Genomic DNA, 14,879 nt, shown 5'->3' with positions numbered 1-14,879 from the left:
TTAATGTGGGGGGTAATTTAAACTCAAAATAGTAAGTTATTACAGGGGATGGTAATCTGAACTCAAAATAGTAAGTTTTTACAGACTTGAAAGTTCCAGCACTTGAATTTAAAAAACTTAGTTGGCAGAACTTGAAAAACGCAGCTGACACAACTTAATAATTGTTGTTCTTCAAAACGTAAAAAAATAAGTTAATGCCTTCAACTCAAAAATTCAGTTGCCTTGAAAATTCGAGTTGAACTAACTTTTTCTTTTTTACAGTGTATGGTGAAAACGCTTTAAACACAAGAATAAAACAAATGTAAATAAAATTCTGCATTTTCTATCGACCAAGGTAAGTATATTTAATTTCAAACATTTCTAACCATTTACTTTTAAATTTAAACCTGTTTTTACCTTATGTTGTAACCTAAATTATTTTATACAGATTTTAGACGTGGCATGTATTTCTATCACAATTTTGACTAAATACTAATTTTTGAACTAAAATGAAATCAAGCATTTTAAACAGATTTTAACAACCGTTTTAAAACAGAAATACTCTTACTTTTCATCTACTATTTTCTATTCTTAAACACGATTTTAAGCAACCTAATTGGGCCATAATTTGATTTACAATTTAAACAAATATTTTATGGTAAATAAGGTAGGTAACCCAAAGAAAGAAATAAGAGCAAATTGTACATCTTAACAGTTTAATTGTGAGGGCCCCAGGCCTGGGTTCGATGTGTCGGCGTGCGATGTACTGTTGGTGTGTTTATTTGTTGCAGGTTTGAAGCAGTGCATTAGGCTGACAAGGAGCACCTGGCCAGCATTTCCGGTTAGGCCTATATAACCCCGCCTTCCCAGATGCCAGCTCTCCTCCTCCTCTGCACTCTCCCTTTGGCACCATACCAGCGTGCTAGTCTTTTGTTTGAGTTATCTTATTTTGCACTAACAACATGCACCACACATTGACCAACACACCCATACATTCACCTACACCACTGATACTGAGTTCCACATCCCATCCAATTTGAGTATTTACTTTAATAAATGTTACTTTGTTATACTTAACTTGAGTGTGCAACTCCTGTTTTGTTGCAGCCAACGAGCCGGTCGTAACATTAATATCTAAATAAATGTTAAGCCAATTGCAATGACAACTGCTACCTTTAAACTGAACTTATATCGTATAAACAATGTTAATCTCTCCCATCGACAGTACAATTAATTTTCCCCAATACATAGACCACAATACAGTCAGAGATTACATTTCAGAGTCCAGTGATGAGACATGAGCTTACTGGTAGCCCTTTTGATTTCAGTTCTCATCCCATGCGCTGATTAATTTGTGAAGTGCTTCTTTAGCTCTGTTTCTGCTGTCCTCTGTCACCTTGCACCCAGCCACGTGTGTTGCTGATTAGTCTAATTTCACTCACCTGCTGATCAGCACGCCCGCTGTTATGTGCACGCAGCACACACTCACTCAGCCACATCTTCAGGCAGATCGCCACAACAATACGTAGGCATGTGTTTCAATTTAATATGACTAATCTAGCATTATTCCAGTCCAAAATCCAGCACAGGGAAGAAGACACTTGGTGATATGATCAACAAAGTCTTTAGTGTAGTACAGATTGGGATCACCATACTTTTCCTGTGGTGCTTTGGAAACAACTTCCCTGTAATGTTTACCAAAGAGGTTGCTTCCTTTGATGTCCTAGAGATAATAGAGAAAGTGTAATCAATGATTCGTCTAATTTTGCCAATTCAAAGAAGCCAAAGATCACAGAAGTTCACCCATCACCCTTTAAAGACAAATTAAGCACTTCTTTAAGCTTCTTCTCACTTATTGTCTTACCTCCCAATCATCCGTTTGTTTTTTTCTATCATCTCAAACTTGATTTGTTTGCTTTCCTTAGCATTTACTTCCAAGTCTTCTCCATTCTCTTTGGACTTCACAGTGTCATCCCGCTGAACTCTTCCATTTTGAAGCCACAACTGCAGGTTGTTGAAATGTTTCTCCACATTTGCCCCACTGGATGGACATGAAAAGTTAACTGCTGCACTTTGCACCATGTCATGATTCTAGATCATCTAAACTTGTAGCGGTTGCAAAGAGCCCAATAATGTGCATCGCCAGATAGTAGTGGTTTGGAGCACTAAGGAAAGCAAACAAATCAAGTTTCAAAGTTTAAATGAATCACTGTAAATATTACAATTATCACATTTTAATGTACACTATTTTGTAAGAGATTCAACTGTCACTATATGTGGAGTCTAAACAACAATACGTTGTGTATAATAAGAAAAAAATAACTGATATGCTTACTATTTCCTGCAGATGTCTTTCACATTTTTAATGATGTGGCTCAGGCAGCAATGGAGAATGGGCACCTCAACATCTGCCTTCACAGCCTTTCTGGTGGCAGTGTTGAAGTAGTGATTAATAGTGTCATGGATGTTTGTCTTTGCAAAACATATTGCCTGCATTAAAACCATTGAGCATCTCCATCACACATGAGCATTATGGGGGCCCGCATGCCTTTACATCCATAGAACCTTGCTACATCTGTTTGCTTCTGAATGCTTCTAGGAAATATGTGACTGAAGCTGTTGTGTGGTCACAGGTAAAATATGTGGCAACAGGGAGTGGAGAACTGTTTTTATGTGGATTTCTGACCACAAGTTTTTTTTTTTTTAATACTGCCTGTTGCATCAAGGTACACAATGTCTTCGTGACATCTTTCTTGATAGATCTGAATGCATTTCATGGACCAGAGCAACACACCGTTTGGGTGCAAAAAAAAAAAAAAAAACTTTCTACAGCACTACATCAGGAGCATTTCTTCTCTTCTGCAGCATTATTTGAAGACTCAGAATCTCATTATTGTGTTCACGAGTTCTCCGATGTAATTCACTTCAAATGTTTTTAAGAACCTTAGGAGTAGGAGCCTCATCTCGGCAGCCAGATTCCATGACATCCTCCTCAAGCCTGTTGTTTAATTTTTCCAAGATACATGCTCGAGGTAACTGTGTTTGTAAAAGTTTTCCTAATTTAAGTCCATCAGCTCGCACAGGCCGTCTCTGTAATTCAGTTAGATTGTGAATTGTTGTTCCGCCTTGAAATTCCACTTTTGCCTTTAAATCTTGCTCGCTATCCAACATGATTGTAATGGGAGTCCTCAAACTTGTGGTATCCAAAGCACCAAAACGCAGGGCTTGCTGTATTTGATCCCAGGGTCTTGAGTCGGTGCCTTTTAAATGCAAATGAACAATATGGATGTATGGTTCTGAGTATTTTGAAATCGTATTTGTCCACTGCAGTCCCTTGAAACCCCTTTTTTCTCTCTTTTTTTTTTCTTCTCTTTTTTTTTTTTTTTATTGTGTCCCAGTCTGTGTGATTGATGAAGTAGTATGTTGGCTTCATAGGGAGTGGATCTTGATGGTTTCATCATCATCTGAAGAGTTGCATAAGCCTATTTTGAGTTGACTCATACAAACTTAAGTTTGCTCCAAGTTTTGTCTTTTTTAGCAAGGAAAATGTTGTTCATATTCTACATGTGAATACATAAATACATTAGTTTTAATTCAACAAAATGTGGATAATCAAATATATGTGACATATTACAGATATACAATTTAAATTCAATAGTGTACTCGAAACAGCTTTGTAATCAGCTAGGTAATATTTAATTACAATTAAATTTACTGTTTTCATTAAGATATGTGTATAAAGGCACGGAGTCAAGTATTTCTTCACATCTGTACTTTAAACTGCCCACGAGCAATTGGATCGCCCAGGACTACACCAGGTCTGAATAGGGCACTGAACACACTCTCCCAAGGGTCGAGAACTTCCCAGGAAAACTCTGACTAGATAAGGTTTATTGTGCCTGCATAGTCAATACATCATCAACATAATTTAATGCAGATCACACACAAATAACTTACTTGATCAGATGATTTGAGCCCATGAGTCTTGGAGTCACTTTCACTGTCCCAACTTCGTGTCTATGATGGGGATGGTTGTGGCTGGTGCTTTGAAAGTAAGACATACCACGTTAAGCATTTAATGTTATAAGCTGTTAAACTCAAGGGATAAAAATACAAACACTTTTAACTGACTTGCTGTGGTGATTTGAGCTCATGACTCTCAAGTCATGGTCACTGTCCCAGCTGTACAGTGAGTTGTGTTCAAAATAATAGCAGTCTCACATCACTAGCACGATAAATCACTGTTTTTGTTAGAATTTCAACTTCTACACTGCAAGTAAGTTTATAGAAGGTTTAGTAAAGGTATAGAAAACCAACAGGCATGACATGCATGTTGCCGATTCTGTGAAACTGAATCATTTACTGAAAGGGGCGTGTTCAAAAAAAAAAAAGCAGTGCCGAGTTCAATTAGTGAGGTCATTGATTATGTGAAAAAAATAGGTGTTAAACAGGTGGCCCTTATTTAAGGATCAACTCAACTGACGCTGCATATGCTGGCTGTGCATTTGTCCTTGAAAAATCAATCAACAATCAGACGACGTCTATGTGAAGCCAAGCTACCAGCAAGAAGCCCCCGCAAAGTCCCATTGTTAAAAAAAAAATAAATAAATACATGTGCTGAAGCGGTTACAATTTGCCAAAGAACACATTGACTGGCCTAAAAAGAAATGGCGTAATATTTTGTGGACTGATGAGAGTAGGATTGTTATTTTTGGGAAACAGAGACAGAAACAGAGACACACAACTGTCATGGAATGATAAAATAATATGTAAAACATAAAATATATAATAAAATGTATTAAAGAAATTATTTATACTAATAATTATATATTATCTATAAGTACATTAAAGAACATTATCACGAAAATAAAATATAATAAAAAATAAGACACAAATTAATTAATAAAATTAAACTAATTAGCCAAAAAATATAATAAAAGGAAATTGAGGCATTGAAAATAAAAGATTGAATATGTACACCAAACCACAATTAGATGTAAATGCCCTCCAATCTCCACCCCCACACACCCTCCTTGCCTCCTGTTGGCTGGCAAAGCCAAAGCCAATTGAGATCAATTGACAAAGGCCAAGACATTTAAGCGAGGGAGAGGGACACAAAGAGACAAAGAGAAAGAGAGATAGAGTGAGACATTCCAACATGGCATGCCCATTCATTGACAACCCAGTGAATGAAGAGGCCCGGATAATTCAACGGGCCTTCCGACCACCACCAGCACCAAGGGTCTTCCAGGACAGGACCAACCCGTTGACCCACACAGATGCGTACCTGTGGGAGAGGTACCGGTTCAGCAGGCAAAGCATTGTGTATTTATGCAGTTTGCTTGAACCACACATTATGAGGGTCACTCGCCGCAGCCAGTCTCTGACCACTGTGCAGTCAGTCTGTATTGCACTGCGGTTCTTTGCCAGCGGTACATTTCTCTACAGTGTTGGTGATGCTGAGAAGTTAAGCAAGGCAACTGTTTGCAGAGAGGTAACAATTATATGTCCTCTATTCATTTGTGATTATTTCCAGCATCGCCACATATTATGCAAAGGAGCTGAGATGATCACATGGGGGTGTCCATGATGTCATATTGTCATAGGCCATGACTAATTGGAAACAGAGACAGATGGCAATGAAGTCATATATTTATTTGAATAAAGTAATTTCCATAGTTATCTTTCATATTTATACATTAAAGGGGAACTCCGGCGCAAAATGAACCTGGGGTTAATAACACATGTGTACCGAGTTCGACCGTTCTCTGGTATTTGTTTTCATGCATTTGTTTTGTTAGTCAAATGTGACCAGTTTTCCGCTATTTAGCGTATAACGCTAGCCTTCGGGGCACACCGACACATAAAAAGAAATCGCTATTTCTATACCACTAACAAGGCTCACAATATCACCACACTTACACGGTAGCATAACTAGGGTCTCTACATGTAAACCGAAGCATTGAGAACTTTGCAAGTATACAGGCAGTTTATTAAAAAAGGAATACAGTACCGTTCGCATCCGGCTCGCTTATCCAGGCGGGCGCCATCTTGGGGAAACTGAACTCTCTTCGTTCAGTGCTTCTATGCTCTCAGTGCTTTCTTCCGGCAACAGACAGTTCAGGTACACATGTGTTATTAACCCCAGGTTCATTTTGCGCCGGAGTTCCCCTTTAAACATGACACAGAGCAAACACATTACAGGTAAGAGCAGTCTACCTGGCCCTGAAGCAGTTCCTTAATATCTACATCACCTTCCCTGGCCATCATGACCCACAGCAGATCAAGGAGACATTCTATGCAATTGCAGGTTTGTGACATTCAAATGCATTTGATGGAAAGTGGAAAGTGGCCCACAGGTTGATGATGTTGTACCTTCATTTTTCCCACATAGGCTTCCCCAATGTCCTTGGCTGCATTGATTGCAGCCATGTGAGAATTGTGGCCCCATCCGTACCAGTGGACAGAGATTATGTGGACCGGAGAAATCACCACAGTCTGAATGTACAGGTATGTAGCCTACTACTGAAGCCACGATTGTCCCAACAGTAGTCTCAAGCATAACTGATTGTTACCCTACATGCTGACAGATGATCTGCGATGCCAATTATTTAATCACAAACATCGAGGCAAAATGGCCTGGGGCGGTACATGATGCCAGAATCTTCAGGGCAAGCTCAGTGGCACAGAGGCTTGCTCAAAGTAAGAGAATATCTCAAAATTAACATTCATTATGTTTCAATGTGTCATGTCACGTACTGTACATGACATCCATTCCTTTCTCACCCTGCAGGGGAGTTTGAAGGTATCCTCCTTGGAGACAGGGGTTATCCCTGTCTTCCTTACCTTTTAATGCCATACAGCGATCCAGGGACTGAGGCAGAGGAGGCCTTTAACGGTGCCCTCAATTCCACCAGGGCACGAATTGAGATGGTTTTTGGCCAACTAAAGTCCAGGTTCAGCCTCATATTCAGATAATAGCCTTCAAACTACAATACTGCCCAGACAACCCTACAGTTTCAAATGTCTTTTTGCTCCAATACCTACAGGTTCCAGTGTCTGAAATACCTGAGGGTTGCTCCAGAACGTGCCTGCGATATCACGGTGGCCTGTGCCATCCTCCATAATATCGCAACCATCCGCAGGGAGTGGTTCCTGGACGTCACACTGGAGGAGAGATGGGAGGACCCCAATCCCATGCCGGAGGACATGGATGGGAGGGCCGTGAGGGACCTCTATAGGGACGCACATTTTGCTTAATTTGAAGAGCTCCATTCTTAAATCCATTTTTAGAATTTTTCTTTTTTCTACAATTTACTGCAGGTGATATCAATCAAAACCAAAGTTCAGTGTCTCTGACCAAGGAAATATGACATAACAAAATAGGTAGATGTTCGTCTGTGTCTGAAAGTAACCGGCCTCTTCCACCCAACACCAGCATTTGGTTGGTGGTGGGTGGTTGGCATTTGCTATTTAGGCATGAACTGAAGTGCTTTGGGTGCTAGATAGAGCCATACAAGTGTTAATGTCACTAAATGAAATTAATATTTTTCCACACAATTGAGACAGGACATAGTAGACATGTTGAAACATTTGAATGCTATGTTGGTGGGTCACGCAGGTCAGGCTGTGGAGACCGAACGGAACATTAAATACACTAAGAACAATGACCTTTTGCTGTGCATTTGGATTCATACTTACATCCTTTTCCATCTTCCTGATCTCAAGTTTTATCTTCTTAATCTGTAGCCTCTTATACTCCGTTGCATGGAGGAGATACCACTTATAAATTGCACGGATGTCCTATGATGACTTAATGTGTCAGTGCAACCAACTATGCAGTTAATGGTGGGTAAAAGGGAACGGCTACTCACTTCACTTCGTCCAGCAGATGTAGTCCTCTTGCCAGCTGGGGAAGACCTAGGTACCTGCAGGAGGGTGTGTGGTACATTATTAAGGTATGATTTTAACATTTCAAACACAACCAGTACATTAATGATTAGGCTTACATCTTGGAGCTCACTGTCTCGACCGGTGAGTGTTTCATCATCGCCATAGTCATCATCATGTGGCTGTTGGCTTGGGCCTTCTCCCTGCAAATGGAGAAACAGCAGTTAATGGGGGAGAGGGAGGGGGCTGACTGCATGTAGTGCAATGTTTCAACAGGTTAGGACCTACTGGGTCGACTTTGGTCCCGGCTGCATCCTCAGTGTGTAATTGTGGTGGGTCAAGGAGAATAATTTGATCCCCTGTCACTATCAGACACACAGGTGCATAGTTAGTTATCGATTAAGGAGGGGCTGTCACTAGAATAGGGGCAGTGATTGACAATACCTTCAACATATGGGGATCTCTGGGGCCACAGGGTTGGAGGAGCTCCCCCCCTCGATCCCAACTATCTTGGGCCCCTTATTTATCCCAAGGGCCAGAATCTCAGCTGGTGTGAGCTCCTCCGGCGGCGGTCCCCCACCAGTAGCCATGGATGTAGTCTGCTTTCTGGTGGCTGCAAGATATGTATATATTCATAGCTGCGCATCTATTTTGACTGATACATTTCACATTACATTATGGAGCACTTACCATTGCTAAGAATGTTCTTATATTTGATTTTGACCTGGTGGCCGGTCCTCCTCTGGCTACTGACATTGCTTTTGTTGAGACATAACCGTGAGGGACACATACCATGTCTGCCCTATAGCACATTTCATACATAGAGGCAATTTAAAGAGATTATCATTCTTTTGATGTAACAAGGGTTAGGCCCTCTGATTGATAGGAGATAGATGATTTGCTGTCACCTGCATTCACTTACTGTAATAGGGGTCCTCATCTCCATTGAATTGCTTGATTTGCTAAATGATTCTAGATAAATAATAACTTTATTTTTTTACAATCAATAGATCTGTCATATGATTATTTCCTATAGAATGATAACCAACATTGCATTTCTTAATGTAATAATCTACCATCAATTGTATGATAAATGTGATGAGTCATGTAAAATACTTTGATTAAATGTAGCCTATCATTATCAAAAATGTAGGCAAGGCAACTTTATATAGCACATTTTAGCACAAGGTGATTCAAAGTGCTTTACATAAAATAAAATGAAAATACAACAATTCAACATATAGCATCTGGGACAAAATACAGAAGTAGCACAAATACAGCATGTAAAAATGACAGGCTTAAATGAAAATGATATAAATTCTATACAATTAAACAGAGCAATTGGCCATGCAGGAAATAAATTAAAGCTATCCCATTGATTTGCATAACAATCAGTTGATAAATGTGATGAATATCACTTTCTAACATTACTACTAGGGCTGCCAAATGATAAAATATGGAGAATTTCACATAAATTGCAGTGAAACAATAATGCTATTTTAATTATGTTCATATGAATGTTACTTATTAGGGCTGTCTTTTTGTTCTTTGGGGATTTTCCTTTTAATTTTAGGGATTTGGTTGCATTAATAGGTCCACATAATTGATTAGTTTAAAACAAAAACCATCAAGAAATCAATTGGTAGATTATTGTCTACATATATTTTATCCCTTTGATGGGGGATTTATATAACATGATGATGCTGAAATACTTCATTTTCTTTGTCACTTACGCATTCAGCCTGTCGGCAATATTCTGCCACACCACATCCCTCGCTTTATTGATTGCCGCGGTATTGCCCTTCTTTCGGATTATGTGGCTGTAATCCTCATATACCTCCATGAGGAGGGTTAGCTCCGATGCAGAGAACATTTCTGCACGCTTTCCCTTGCTTTTCGGCACTCGACTATAATGGGCTTTTTATTTTCCCTGTGGGCGTGCACAAGTTGAGACTTAACAGGTGAGGCTTGACTAAGCGTCAGGTGGAGCCAGCTGATTTCACTTGATGGAACGACTTGGAGCTAGATTGGGAAGTGGAGCTTAGTCAAGCAATTCTTAGCTACGTTGATGGAATACCTCCCAGAGGAATTGTGGAACGTAATACAATTGTCCTGGGCTGCAATACCTGTTGACCGGTGCCAGAAGTTGGTCGACTCCATGTACCACAGATGTGAAGAAGTTATCAGAAACCGTGGTTATGCAACTAAATATTAGTTTATGATTCTCAGGAAAGTTGAATCTTCAAGCATCTTAGTTTATACAGTACATTTGAGTTTGTAAAGAAAGATGTCAACACTGCTATTTTTTTGAACATTATATTTCTTGACTTTCTGTAAAATATTATCAAATTCAATTACTTTTTCCAATTTTCTTGCTTTGAAATAGATTGTGCAGTGTCCCCAATGCATTTGTGTTCATTAAAATACAATTTATTTGAAGAATTTTGAGGTTTACTCACCTTTTTAAACACACTGCTATTATTATGAACATAACTGTATGTTGGTGATGGAGACGGTTGTGTCAAGACGGGGTGGTGGAGGTTGGAGATTAGGACCCAAATGCAATACGTTGGAGGCGGAAGTAGGCAAAAAAGGTTTTTAATTAACAAAAAAAAAAAAAAAAGACAAAGCTAACAAAACCAAGAGCGCTGCTGATGATGCAGGATAAATCAGAACAAGACATGAAAAACTATGGCATGGAAAATGTGAAAAACTATGGCATGAAACATGGCAGACAAACAGTATGACACAACAAGGAACAAAGGGGAAAGCAGGGCTATATATATATATATATATATATATATATATATATATATATATATATAGACACACACGGAACAGAGGGGTAATGAGACACAGGTGAAGCAAATCAACAAGACAAGGTGAAACCAATGACCTAATCAAAAGGAAAAAAGACATGGAGTAACACGAACAGGAAATCCAGCACTTAACAAAAAACAGAACAGAAAAACTAAACACTAACCATGACTTTGAAAAACCAAGAACTTAACAAAACACAATAAACAGAAACCATGACATAACCCCCTCCTTAAGGGAGGGATCCTAGACATCCCTACAAAACCAAAATCTCAAACAAAAGTCCGAACTCGACAGGGCAGGTGGAGGGGGCACGGCAGGAGTTATCCTGGGCGACCGGGAGGCTGCGCAGGCCCGAGAGTTCAGGGGGGCAGCCGGGTGGCCGGGCAGACTGGACAAACCGCTCAGGAGCCGGAGCGGGGACAGGAGCAGAAGCCGGGGTCCGAGCCACCTCGGGAACATGAACCAGAGCGGAGGCGCTCCTCGGAGCCGGAACAGGAGCAGGAAGCGAGCGGCTCCTCGGAGCAGGAAGCGAGCAGATCCTCGGAGCCGGAACAGGAAGCGAGCATGAGCCGACCCTCGGGGCCGGTACAGGAGCAGGAGCAAGGCATGAGCCGACCCTCGGGGCCGGTACGGGAGCAGGAGCAAGGCATGAGCCGACCCTCGGGGCCGGTACGGGAGCAGGAGCAAGGCATGAGCCGACCCTCGGGGCCGGTACGGGAGCAGGAACAGAGGCAGGAGTGGCTCGCTGGAAGCTAGCTGGACGGTGGCCAGCAGACCGGGGAGACGCTACCAAGTGGCCGGCGGAATGGGACTCCAGAAGTTGCCGGCCAGCAGGCCTGCCTCCTTGGCGTCCACGAGGACCTAACCTCCCCGTTGGGGCCCTTATGGCCAAGCGAGTTCCTTCGAAAAGAGGCTAGAACTCCGGCCTGAGCCAAAGTCTGTGGTGCCTGATTTGCTCCCAATTGCATAAAATAAATTGTGTCTTCTCCTCCTCTTCAAAAGGAAGAAAGTCTGCTGGGTCCATACGTGGTCGTGTCATTCTGTCAAGACGCGGTGGTGGAAGTTGGAGATTACGACCTAAATGCTGTACTTTGGAGGCGGGAGTAGGAGAAAAAAAGGTTTTTAATTAACAAAAAAAAGACAAAGCTAACAAAACCAAGAGCGCTGCTGATGATGCAGGATACCCAAAAAAAAACTAACACTAACCAAAAAACTATGAAAAAATCAGAACAAGACATGAAAAACTATGACATGAAACATGGCAGACAAACAGTATGACACGACAAGGAACAAAGGGGAAAGCAGGGCTATACATACACACAAGAGGAACAGAGGGGTGACGAGACACAGGTGAAGCAAATCAACAAGACAAGGTGAAACCAATGAGCTAATCCAAAGGAAAAAAGACAACACGAACAGGAAATCCAGAACTTAACAAAATAAAACAGGAAACAGAAACCATGACAGAAAACATGACAGGTTGTGGCTGATGCTTTTGAAGGAAGATATGCAACATTTATCACTTATTGTTATATGCTGCCAAATGCAAGATATGTGTTTGCAGCAATAACTCCGTTGTTCTGGTGACTTGTGAACTTGCTGTGGTGTCAAGTTCTGCACCTCTAGTGGAGACGGGGACGGTTGTGGCTGCTGCTTTAAAAGTAAGATATCCAACATTCAAGAATAACGGGCTGCAAAATCCAAGAGATAATAATAATAATAATAATAATAATAATAATAATACATTTTATTGTTCTTCTCATTTTTAAGGTCACAGTACAAGTAAAACAGGGTTTAAAATATATAACAGACATCAAAAGCAATTAACAAACTACAAGTATGACACTAAAAGATACGATAAAAGGATAAAAGATTTGGTTTAAAAAAATAAAATAAAAAAAAATAAAAATCTGGAGAGAGTGACAGTCAGGGAGGGTATGCTTGCAGAAAAAGGTGGGTTTTGAGATGGGATTTGAAAATAGCCAATGTGTCAATGTTGCGGATGTTGGGAGGAAGGGAATTCCAGAAGCGGGGGGCGGAACGGCTGAAGGCTCTGGACTCCATGGTGGTCATGCGGGCAGGAGGGATGGTGAGGCTGATGGATGATGATGATCTAAGAGTTTGGCTGGGTGTGTTGATGTGGAGAAGTTCTGTCAGGTAAGGAGGGGCGAGGTTGTGGAGGGCTTTGAATGTTAAGAGCAGGATTTTATCCACCTTATTCCTGGGGGCGCTGATGTAGAAACGATTATGGGCGCAACTTCCGGTGACAGACCGGAAGTAGCAGTGAGCCATTGGTTGCTAGCGGTTGCTAGCGGTTTTCGTTTCCTGTAGCGGTTTATTTGGAAATTTACTGGTCTTTACTGTTATTTACTAAACGATTATCAGCTCCCGCAGCATTTAAAAATGTTCTTGCGCAGCTCGGGAACATGTTGCGCTGTTCGCGGTTGTACTAATAACCAGGCGAAGTTGAATCTGTGGCTACAAGAGCAGTGTTTTGAACATGCACCCGGACGAAGAGGGAATGTTGTTGTGAGAGTCGGTACAGCTTCCACCGCCTACCGAGGGATGAGGAACTCAGAAGGATGTGGCTGAAACAACTCAACTTGGAAAAAAAACAATAAAAAAACACCGAAAACATTGTACGTGTGCTCGTTTCATTTTGTTGACAAAAAGCCCACGGAGAGCCCGTACCCTACTTGTGGTTGTGAGAGACCACTGGGTGCTAAAGAGGACTGACAGCAGTGTCACGAGAATAACAGTGTATAATATATACAGTAATAGTCAAAGGTTTGGACACACCCTCTCATTTAATGTTTTTTCTTTATTTTCATGACAATTTACATTGTAGATTCTCACTGAAGACGTCAAAACTATGAATGAACACATGGAATTATGTAGTAAACAAAAAAGTGTTTAATAACTCTAAATATGATTCATATTTTAGATTCTTCAAAATAGCCACCCTTTGCTTTGATCACTGCTTTTCACACTCTTGGCATTCTCTTGATGAGCTTCATGAAGTTGTCACCTGAAATGGTTTTCCAACAGTCTTGAAGGAGTTCCCAGAGATGCTGAGCACTTGTTGGCCCTTTTGCCTTCACTCTGCGCTCCATCTCATCCCAAACCATCTCCATTGGGTTTAGGTCAGGTGACTGTGGAGGCCAGGTCATCTGGTGCAGCACTCCATCACTCTCCTTCTTGGTCAAATAGCCCTTACACAGCCTGGAGGTCTGTGTGGGGTCATTGTCCTGTGTCCTGGTTCAGTGTGCCTTCAGTTTTGAATAAATCCCCAACAGTGTCACCAGCAAAGCCCCCCACACCATCACACCTCCTCCTCCATGCTTCACGAATGTAACCATGCATGTAGAGACCATCCGCTCACCTTTTCTGCGTCGCACAAAGACACGTTGGTTGGAACCAAAGATCTCAAATTTGGACTCATCAGACCAAAGCACAGATTTGGTCTAATGTCCATTCCTTGTGTTTCTTGACCCAAACAAATCTCTTCTGCTTGTTGCTTTTCCTTAGTAGTGGTTTTCTAGCAGCTATTTGACCATAAAGGCCTGATTGGTGCAGTCTCCTCTGAACAGTTGATGTAGAGATGTGTCTGCTACTAGAACTCTGTGTGCCATTGATCTGGGCTCTAATCTGAGGTGATGTTAACTTGTGATTTCTGAGGCTGATGAACTTATCCTCAGCAGCAGAGGTGACTCTTGGTCTTCCTTTCCTGGGGCGGTCCTCATGTGAGCCAGTTTCGTCGTAGCGCTTGATGATTTTTGCAAATGCACTTGGGGACACAGTCAAAGTTTTTGCAATTTTCTGGACTGACTGACCTTCAGTTCTTAAAGTAATGATGGACTGTCGTTTCTCTTGACTTAGAATTCATACCAATCAGGTAACAGTTGTCAAATAGGACTGTCAGCTGTGTACCAACCTGACTTCTGTACAACACAACTGATGGTCCCAACCCCATTAAAGAGGCAAGAAATTCCACAAATGAACCCTGACAAGGCACACCTGTGAAGTGAAAACCATTTCAGGTGACTACATCATGAAGCTCATTGGGTTTGCAGCGCTGTCAACAAAGCAAAGGGTGGCTACTTTGAGGAATCTAAAATATGAATCATATTTAGTTATTTCACACTTTGTTTACTACATAATTCCATACATGTTCATTCATAGTTTTGACG

Source organism: Chelon labrosus, assembly GCF_963514085.1.
Source record: "Chelon labrosus genome assembly, chromosome: 11".
Taxonomy (NCBI): domain Eukaryota; kingdom Metazoa; phylum Chordata; class Actinopteri; order Mugiliformes; family Mugilidae; genus Chelon; species Chelon labrosus.
This window is presented reverse-complemented; position numbering follows the sequence as displayed.